The 9,175-nt window shown below is 45.2% G+C and overlaps 1 long non-coding RNA gene across 1 annotated transcript; it reads right to left on the bottom strand.

The window, feature by feature from the left end:
* Positions 1 to 4,478: 4,478 nt before the first annotated feature.
* LOC142011513 (uncharacterized) lies at positions 4,479 to 8,066 on the bottom strand. Its single transcript, XR_012645103.1, has 3 exons — positions 7,993 to 8,066; positions 5,912 to 5,958; positions 4,479 to 4,557 (listed from the first exon to the last, which is right to left on the bottom strand). It is a non-coding gene; the product is annotated as an uncharacterized LOC142011513 (long non-coding RNA).
* Between the last annotated feature and the right edge of the window lie 1,109 nt (positions 8,067 to 9,175).

Here is a 9,175-nt window from a genome sequence, read left to right as displayed (position 1 = left end):
CAGAAAGGTTTCCCCCTTGCTCTCTACCAAATTGTGCAGGGTGCAGCAGGCACCCACAATCTGGGGGATGTTGTTGGGGCCCGCATCCAGGCGGGTCAGGAGAGATCTCCAGCGTCCCTTCAGGCGGCCAAATGAGCACTCCACCACCTGGCGCGCACGGTTCAGGTGCTCGTTGAAGCGCTCCTGGCTAGCGGAGCGATGGCCCGTGTAGGGGTGCATGAGCCACGGCCGGAGGGGGTAGGCCGCATCTGCGATGACGCAGAAGGGCATGGTGGTGTCCCCCAGAGGGATCTCCCGCTGGGGGATGTAGGTCCCCGCCTCCAGCCGGCGGCACAGGACCGAGTTCTGGAAAACCCAGGCATCGTGGGTGCTGCCAGGCCAGCCCACGTAAATGTCCTGGAAATGTCCCCAGCTGTCCACCAAGGCCTGGAGGACGACAGCATGGTAGCCCTTGCGATTGAGGTATCATCCTCCACTGTGATGCAGGGCGCGGATGGGGATGTGAGTCCCATCCAGAGCCCCGAAGCAGTTGGGGAAGCCCAGGGTGGCAAAGGCGGTGATGGTGTCATCTGGGTCCCCCAGCCTCACGAGCCTGTGCAGGAGCATGGCGTTGATGGCACGCACAACCTGCAGAGAAAGCACATGGGACGGCACCAATGAGGGGTGAGCAGGGTGTGCGTGGCCCTGCCCTGCCCTGCCCTGGCCCCCCTGCCCTGCTCTGGCCCCCCTGCTCTGGCCCCCCTTCTCTGCCCTGCTCTGGCCCCCCTGCTCTGGCCCCCCTGCCCTGGCCTGCCCTGCTCTCACCCCCCTGCCCTGGCCTGCGCTGCTCTGGCCCCCCTTCCCTGCCCTGCTCTGGCCCCCCTGCTCTGGCCCCCCTGCTCTGGCCTGCCCTGCTCTCACCCCCCTGCCCTGGCCTGCCCTGCTCTGGCCCCCCTGCCCTGCCCTAGCCCCCCTGCCCTGGCCTCCCCCCGTGGGTTCGCTTACCTCCATGAAGACAGCCCCAACGGTGGCCTTTCCGACACCAAACTGCTGTCCCACGGATCGGTAGCTGTCCGGAGTGGCCAGCTTCCAGACAGCGAAGCCGACCCGTTTCTGCACCGTGAGGGCACGCCGCATGGCAGTGTCCTGGTGCCTGAGTGTGGGGGTGAGCCACTGGCACAGCTCCAGGAATGTCTGCCGGGTCATCCTGAAGTTCCTGAGGCAGTGGTCGTCGTCCCACTCCCCAAGCACCAGCCGCTCCCACCAGTCGGTGCTGGTGGGGTAGCTCCACAGCCGCCGGCGTGTGAGGCGGGGGGTGGAGCAGGGTGCTGCAGGGGTAGGGGTTGAGCCCTGCTGCCCTGGGGGCATCTCCTCCCCTGGGGCAAGGAGGTGCTCAGCTGCCTCCCACATGGCATGGGTCAGGGCAAGCCCTGCTCCTGCCGGGAGGGCTGTGTGGACCTCTAGCTGCTGCTGCTGCTGCTGCTGCTGCTGGGGGTCCATGACTGCGGTGCCCGGGGTCTGTGTGCCTATGGCTCCTCAGACCGCGTGCTGTGCAGGCTGAGTGTGTCTGGGAGGGGCCCTTTAAGGGAGCGGCTAGCTGTTGCCCCGGAAGCGCTAGTCTGCCCGTTGACCCTGTCTGCAGCTGTGCCTGGCATCCCTATTTCGATGTGTGCTACTTGGGCGTGTAGACGTTCCCTCGCTGCGCCTATTTCGATGTTGGGCTGCGCAACGTCGAAGTTGAACATCGACGTTGCCAGCCCTGGAGGACGTGTAGACGCTATTCATCGAAATAGGCTACTTCGATGTAGGCTTCACATGTAGACGTAGCCGACATGTGCTGTGCAGGCTGAGTGTGTTTGGGAGGGGCTTTTTAAAGGAGCAGTTTGCTGTTTCCTTGGAAGGGCTAATCTGCCCTGTGACCCCATCCACAGGCTTCCCTGACCCTTATTTCTAATGGAACCACTTTTGTCTGTAGATGGTCTCCTAGGGGCCCCTTCCAATGTTGCCCATCGCTACACTGACATTAACCATTGACGGCACCAGCCCTAGAGGATGTGTACATGCTACTTGTCCAAGTAACTTATTTTGATGTCTCTACATTGAAATACGCAACATCGATGTAGGGTTCTAGTGTAGACATAGCTTTAGTTTCCAATAGGTGAGTTTAACTGCTGAAAGCCTGGGCTTTCCCACCGACCATCAGCAGGAAGGATCAGAAGAATGAAAGGCTGTCTTCTGCCTTCTTCTCTCATGAGCTGGTAAACACCTCTGTGTTCAAGCTACTTTGATCTTCAGGGCTTGGAGAACAGTTCCGCTTTGTTATAAAATCAGTATTTAAAAATAACAGACACACAGCTGATGACATTTACAGCCAAAGCTCTTTATATATGGCCTGCAGGCCTCTTTGTAGTGTGTCAGAGCAGAAGATTATGTTCATCCAGTGCATAGGTGTAATTAACATCTTGTGGAATCACACAGAATCACAGGACTGGAAGGGACCTCAGGAAGTCATCTAGTCCAGCCCCCTGCCTAAAGCAGGATCAACCCCCACTAAGTCAGCCCAGCCAGGACCTTGTCCAGCCAGGACTTAAAAACCTCAAGGGATGGAGAATCCACCACCTCTCTAGGCAATGCATTCCAATGCTTCACCACCTGCCTGGTGAAGAAGTTTTTCCTAATATCTAACCTACACCCCCCCCTCTTCAACTTCAGACCATTACTCCTTGCTCTGCCATCTGACACCACTGAGAACAGTTTCTCACCCTCCTCTTTAGAGCTCCCCTTCAGGAAGTTGAAGGCTGCTATTAAATCACCTCAAAGTCTTCTCTTCTGTAAACTAAACAAGCCCAAATCCCTCAGCCTAGCCTCATAGGTCTTGTGCTCCAGACCCTTAATCATTTTTGTTGCCCTTTGCTGAACCTGCTCCAGCAAATCCACATCCTTTTTATACTGGGGGGCCCAAAACTGGACACAATATTCCAGATGTGGCCTCACCAGTGCCGAATAAAGAGGAATAACTACTTCTCCAGATCTGCTCAAAATGCTCCTCGTAATGCACCCTCGTATGCCACTAGCCTTCTTGGCTACAAGGGCACACTGTTTACTTATATCCAGCTTTTCATCCACCATAACCCCTTGGTCCCTCTCCATCGTACTCCTGCTGAGCCAGTCAGTCCCCAGCCTGTAACAATGCTTGGGATTCTTCCACCCCAGGTGCAGGACTCTACACTTCTCCTTATTGAACCACATCAGATTTCTTTTGGCCCAGTCCTCAATTTAGCCAGGTCCCTCTGGATTCTCTCTCTACCCTCCAACGAATCTACCTCTCCCCCTAGTTTTGTGTCATCCACAAATTTGCTGAGGGTGCAATCCAGTCCCTCCTCCAGGTCATTAATAAAGATGTTGAATAACACCGGCCCTAGAACCGAGGCTTTTGCCACTCCGCTTGAAACAGACTGCCATCCAGATATCGAGCCATTTACCACTACCCCTTGGGCCCGACCATCAAGCCAGATTTCTATCCATCTTATAGTCCAAGGATCCAATCCATATTTCCTTAACTTATTGACAAGAATGTTGTGGGAGACCATATCAAAAACCTGGCTGAAGTCAAGGTATATCACATCCACTGACTTCCCCATCTAGTCTTTCCCCATCTGGAAAAAAAAAGCACCTGGGAAATGAGATTAATAGTTAATTTTCAGAACATAAACTTTCCTTCTTTCTTTACCCAGTTCCCTTCCTTTTTCCCTATCTTTCAGTTCCTAGCCCTATGTTTGGCCTCCATTCTTAGTCCATTCCTCACAACCAGCTACTTTATGCTTCCTGGCGCTCCTGGCACTTGTTAGCAGCAACATGAACAGGATCTTTCTGAAATTCTCACTATAACAGAGCCTTGTCAATGCTGGAAATTAACCAGTGGCATGGCCAATTTATTATCATAAAATCATATTTTGGGGTTTTCAGCTTTTCAGTGAGAATCTGAAAAGTTTCATGAAGAATTTCAACAAAAATGAAAAGAAAAAAATATCTGCAAAGATTTTTTCTTCCACAAAAAATTAAATACACTTTGACCAGTTATTCGCTCATGACAAACCCTTACCCTAAATGATAATGAAATATCACATTTTAACTTCTAAGACTTGTCCTGTTCCTGCTTAGAGTTGCCAGCTCTCCAGACCAGATGGACCAGATGTCATTTGTACCAATATTATCCAGTGGATGCTGGCAGCCCCTGGGTTCCAGCAGTAGCTTATAGGGTCTCAAGCTCCTGGCTGCTACCCCGTCAGCTGTGAGACGCAGGTCCTTTGAAATTGATGGGCCCCTGCTGAATTTTCTTCTCCCATAGGTAGCCCTGCCTCAGGTAGAAGGTGCAGTGAAGTGTTGCTGTGGCAGCACTGTAGGATCCTGTGGCCAGGCCGTCGATGGAGGTGGGGGAGAAAAGGGGCAGTGACATTAAAGTGGTGCTGCAGCCGCTGTTTAAGGAGGAGTGCTTTAACGCTGGCTACATATGGGCTGGTACTGGCCCTGGTTCTTACTGGTCCCTGGTTCTGTGCTGTGGAGGATGCAGCTTGATAACTACATGCAGAAAGAGAGAGAATGTTGGTCTGGGTTTTACTTTTCAGAAGACTCCATTTCGAAGAGTTATTGTGCTATAAAGACAGGGGCAATAATCCTTAAGTGGTAAGCAACTGAATCAACTGATTGTATACAACAGTGGTTTTTAACTTGTGACAGGTGAACTCCAACTGTTCCAGTTTGTCTGTCTTGTATAGCACAACTCCCCATGACTTGCTGATATCATGGCAAGAACCATGATACACTTCCAAAGTTGCTGATGCAGCAGGATTTGGAAGCACACTAATGCAGAGGAATAGTCATTCTGATGTTAAAAATAGCTTGATGCACTCCCTGCTATTTGTTGCTCATTATCAAATACTCCCTGCCAGCTCTACATTCCCTTTAAATGGGAATTTGGCTGCAGTTCAGTGAAAGTTTTTCATGAGTTAGGACTTCAGAGATAGACCTGCTTATCACGTTTCTGGCATGCAGAGCAGAGCAGGGTGAAAGTTTGAGCAGAGAAGGGGATTGGCTCGCCCTATGATTTCCTTTGAGTTTGGGGTTTGAAAAAAATGAAATGTACGCTGTGAAATTGAGTCCAAACCAAAGAGTTTAACCTGATTATATGTAAACTGAGTTCTGGATAGTTTGGATGCGAAATTGTATGTCAGCCAAGCATGTCTGGAAGATTTGTGAACTTTGATGAATTTTTGAAGAATCTGGGCTGAATTTCAAATCTGCTATAGAACATGAAAGCAGGTGAGCTCCATGAGGTCTCAGGATTTTGCAGTGACTATTTTGCATTGTTCTGATAATGACAGATTTAAAAACCAAACCTTACCAGATGTACTTATGAAAAGAATTCCAAGAATTAGATAAAGAACATGAGCAAATGAATGAATGAATGAATACACGTGTTCTATAACAGTCAACTAAGTGGAAATAGAACTCTCCATATGTAAGAAAATTTCAAACTGGTAGGAAGCTGTGACATCATAAGAGAAAACACTACAAAGTTCTGAGTAAACACATTATGCAGTATAGAATCTGACAATGGGCCACATCCCCGTGACTCATCTGACTTGTTTTCTCCTCTCTTGGTGTATGCTACTGTTAATGGACCATTTCCACCTGACTAAATAGACCTTGTCAGGCCTGGCCCTCCCTTTTACTGGGACCCCACTCTTTAAATCTTCCTCTGAACACCCTCCCACCCCCCCGACTCATGCATCTGACGAAGTGGGTCTTTGCCCATGAAAGCTTATGCTCCAAAATATCTGTTAGTCTATAAGGCGCCACAGGACTACTTGTTATTATGCAGTATAGTGACAACTTCTTTAAGGATGAAAGTCTGAGACTGGCAATTATTTACCTTTCTTAATTTCAAATTGTTTATGAAGATGCCATGTGAGATGGTAGCTAATATGGAATGGGAAAAAACATAAATATGTTAAATTATTTTAATTGTGAAGTGCTAAATGGAAAGAGCTTTTGAAAAAGGTGTCTTTAAAAGCAAGCAAACTAATCCTACACTTCCCTAAAGGCCTGATCAAACACCTTTGCAATCAATAAGACATTTTTTCAATTCTTTTCAGTAGGTTTAGGATTTTGCTTTAGATCCTGAAGTAGTTTTTCCATTTTGAAAAGACTGATGGGGTCAAATTTCTGAATCCCAAGCAAACTATGTGCATTTCCACCAACTGAATATTTGCCATGGAGTTTATTTTTACCATTATTATTGTACAAATGTAACACTGAGAGAGGCTAACCAGGTTCAAGGTCTCATTCTCCTAACTATTTGCATACTTATAATGGAAAGACAATGCTTGCCACAAAGAGCTTTCTATCCATATCGAGAGTTAGCAATGTCATATTTTTAACATGCAACAGTTAAGTTGGTGTGGGTTTCACGTATGAAAATCTCTATTTCCATATTTTAAAAGATCTAGAGATAAATTGTTTGTGAAAAAAAGCCAAGTTTTCAGTGAAACATTGAAAACTAAGAAATTCTAGCTGAAACTTTTGGCTGAGCTGGGAAAATACTAGTTCAGAAATGTCTCTCCTGTACATCCTGAGAGTTTTTATTTGGGGCCTCATGGTTTATTCCAATTCTATATGAAGGGCTCTCTGATCAGACAACATCTCCTATGATACACCAAAAGGTCTATTGTACTAGTTTAGATGGAATCATTGGGCCAAAGGTGTTAAATAATAAACTCACTTTCCAGCACTGAACTGTGGAAACAAGCTTCAAGATTCAATATATGGAGACACCAGCCTATTTTAGTATCATGGTAAATACACCATTAAACATCCTTTTACATTTTACTAAACATACAGAAAAGAAAGAAAAGCTAATTTTGGCCAATGGGAGCAGTGGGAAGCAGTGTGGACCACAGGGACTTGCTGGCTGATGCTTCTCACATTTCCCATTGACCAGGAATGCTGAACCGTGCGAGCTCTGGTGACCCACCACAAGCCATGTGTAGCCTGTAGACTGTAAGTTGTCCACCACTGGTTTAGAGCAATTCTGTGTCTCCCTCTTTGTATCTTTTCCCACAAATATTTGTTATAATAGGTTATTGTGATAGCTTACAGCCTTTCACATACTTTTTACAACTGAGCTCACAATTAAATTTGTGGGCCCATTTGTTATAACAGGTCTCCTTTGGTGAATTGCTATGTTGTATGATGGCAGTCCCTGCACATACTGCATGATGGGGCATAAAATGCAAGCAATTATTTTCTGCTGCATAACCATGCATTCACAAGCACTATAAAAATATTCTTAAATTAGAGACATTCACTTGCCCCTAACAAATCCCATCTTGAGTCACTTTCCATCTATGGGAGTAATTACAGTATTTTCCTATAGAGATACTATCCATCAACTCCATTTTTTTTAGCAGCTCATGATAAAAGGATAAAAGTCTGAGGCTGACAGTTAATTTACGTTTATAATAATTTATTTTCTAAAAAGAGATATTAAGTGAGTTGGTGGATAATTCATAAAGAGGAGAAAAAGGACAAATATGTGAAATAAATTATTACCTACAAAGAGTTTGCCAAGCATGACTCAAGACTACTTTTAGTTTGAAAAAAATTGTACCTGAACACAGTCCAAAGCCAGGATGAAAGCAACCATATTTGAACATTATATATGATTCATATGGAGTTGACATTGCAAGGGGGATCAGGATCTTAAAAACAACACACACTGATCACCTGCTTACATTTTGAGAAGCTCACCCTTTCCCTTGCTTACACTAAGTTGACTTCTTTTAAGAAAAAATAAAACTCACATAAAATTCCATGTTTTCTGGAAAGAAAAGAAGCAAACTGATCACCACCAGAAGTGTGCATTTTAGGTTTCCCCGTCATCACCTTGGCTTCATAGTTAGGCATAACATGATAGTTTTAAATGAAATAGTTAGTGTTCCATGACAGACATACTTGGCCCACCTAGATCCATTCTACTTTTGGGTATCGACATCTTTCCCTGAAGATATTGGCACATGTCATTAATTCTTCTGTGAAATGTTTCACCAGCTCCCTGCAGGAAATATAATGCCCATAATTCATGGACAAGGTAGTGCATATTCCATTCTGTGATTCATCACGCCTTATATGGTAAACAAAGAATTTCTTTGCCCCTGTTCAAATCACTATACAAAATGAACCTTGTCTCTTTCCTTGTAATTATCATTTGTTACAAATCTGAGATTTTTATGATTCACTTCACACTGAATCTACAATTCTGACTCACAGCTAAAACATTTGCAGCAAAAAATTAATAGCTTGTATGAGCATATGCTGGATAAATAGCAAGCTTACATATGGAGTCAGACTTTGCTTTTTATTTGCACTGGTGTCAGTCCATTTATTTTTTGGAGTTACTCTGGATTTACACAAGTGTTACAGAGAAGAATTTGGTCCATTAGTCGAAATAAATTTCTAAAATTTACAGTGAATATTGGCCAACACCTACTTGTCTCAAGCACATAAAAATTCCTGTGAACTTCAGTGGGAATTTTGCATACATAAGGAAAGCAGCATTTGACCTTGTTCCTCAGAGGGTAACACCTCTAACCAAGTCATTTTCTTGCTGCATTAGCAATTTTCAAATTACAGGTAAGGCAGAAACTTTGCTAATATGTTGGAAAATACATTTACGCAGTAAAAAAGTTCCTGAGGCATTAATATTTCATGGCATATTAGCCACGCAGGAATAATGTTCCTCTATTAAAAATAATTTGATATTGTCCTGCTATTTGATACTCATTATCAACACTCATTGGCAGCTCAACATTCCATAAAAAATGCAAATCTGAACATAAGAAAATGAGGGAAGGAATATGTGCACTGGCTGATGACATCATCTGCTAACGATGGCTGTAACTCAAGTGAATTTGTAAGTACAAATGTGTAGTTCAGAAGGTGCCAGATTTCACACCTGTATATTTGTAGCTTGCAAATACTTTAAGCGCATCACTTGAGAACAACATTTTTTCTCCAAATAAACTCTCAGATTCCTTGGTGAATCCAAACATGCAAACAAAAAAAGGCAGCCAGTCTCTTCCAGAAAATTTATGGCATAATATTTTATTGCATTGCCATTTTCTTTTCTTTTAGACAC

This window comes from Carettochelys insculpta, chromosome 3, assembly GCF_033958435.1.
Source record: "Carettochelys insculpta isolate YL-2023 chromosome 3, ASM3395843v1, whole genome shotgun sequence".
NCBI classification, from domain to species: domain Eukaryota; kingdom Metazoa; phylum Chordata; order Testudines; family Carettochelyidae; genus Carettochelys; species Carettochelys insculpta.
This window is presented reverse-complemented; position numbering and strand designations above follow the sequence as displayed.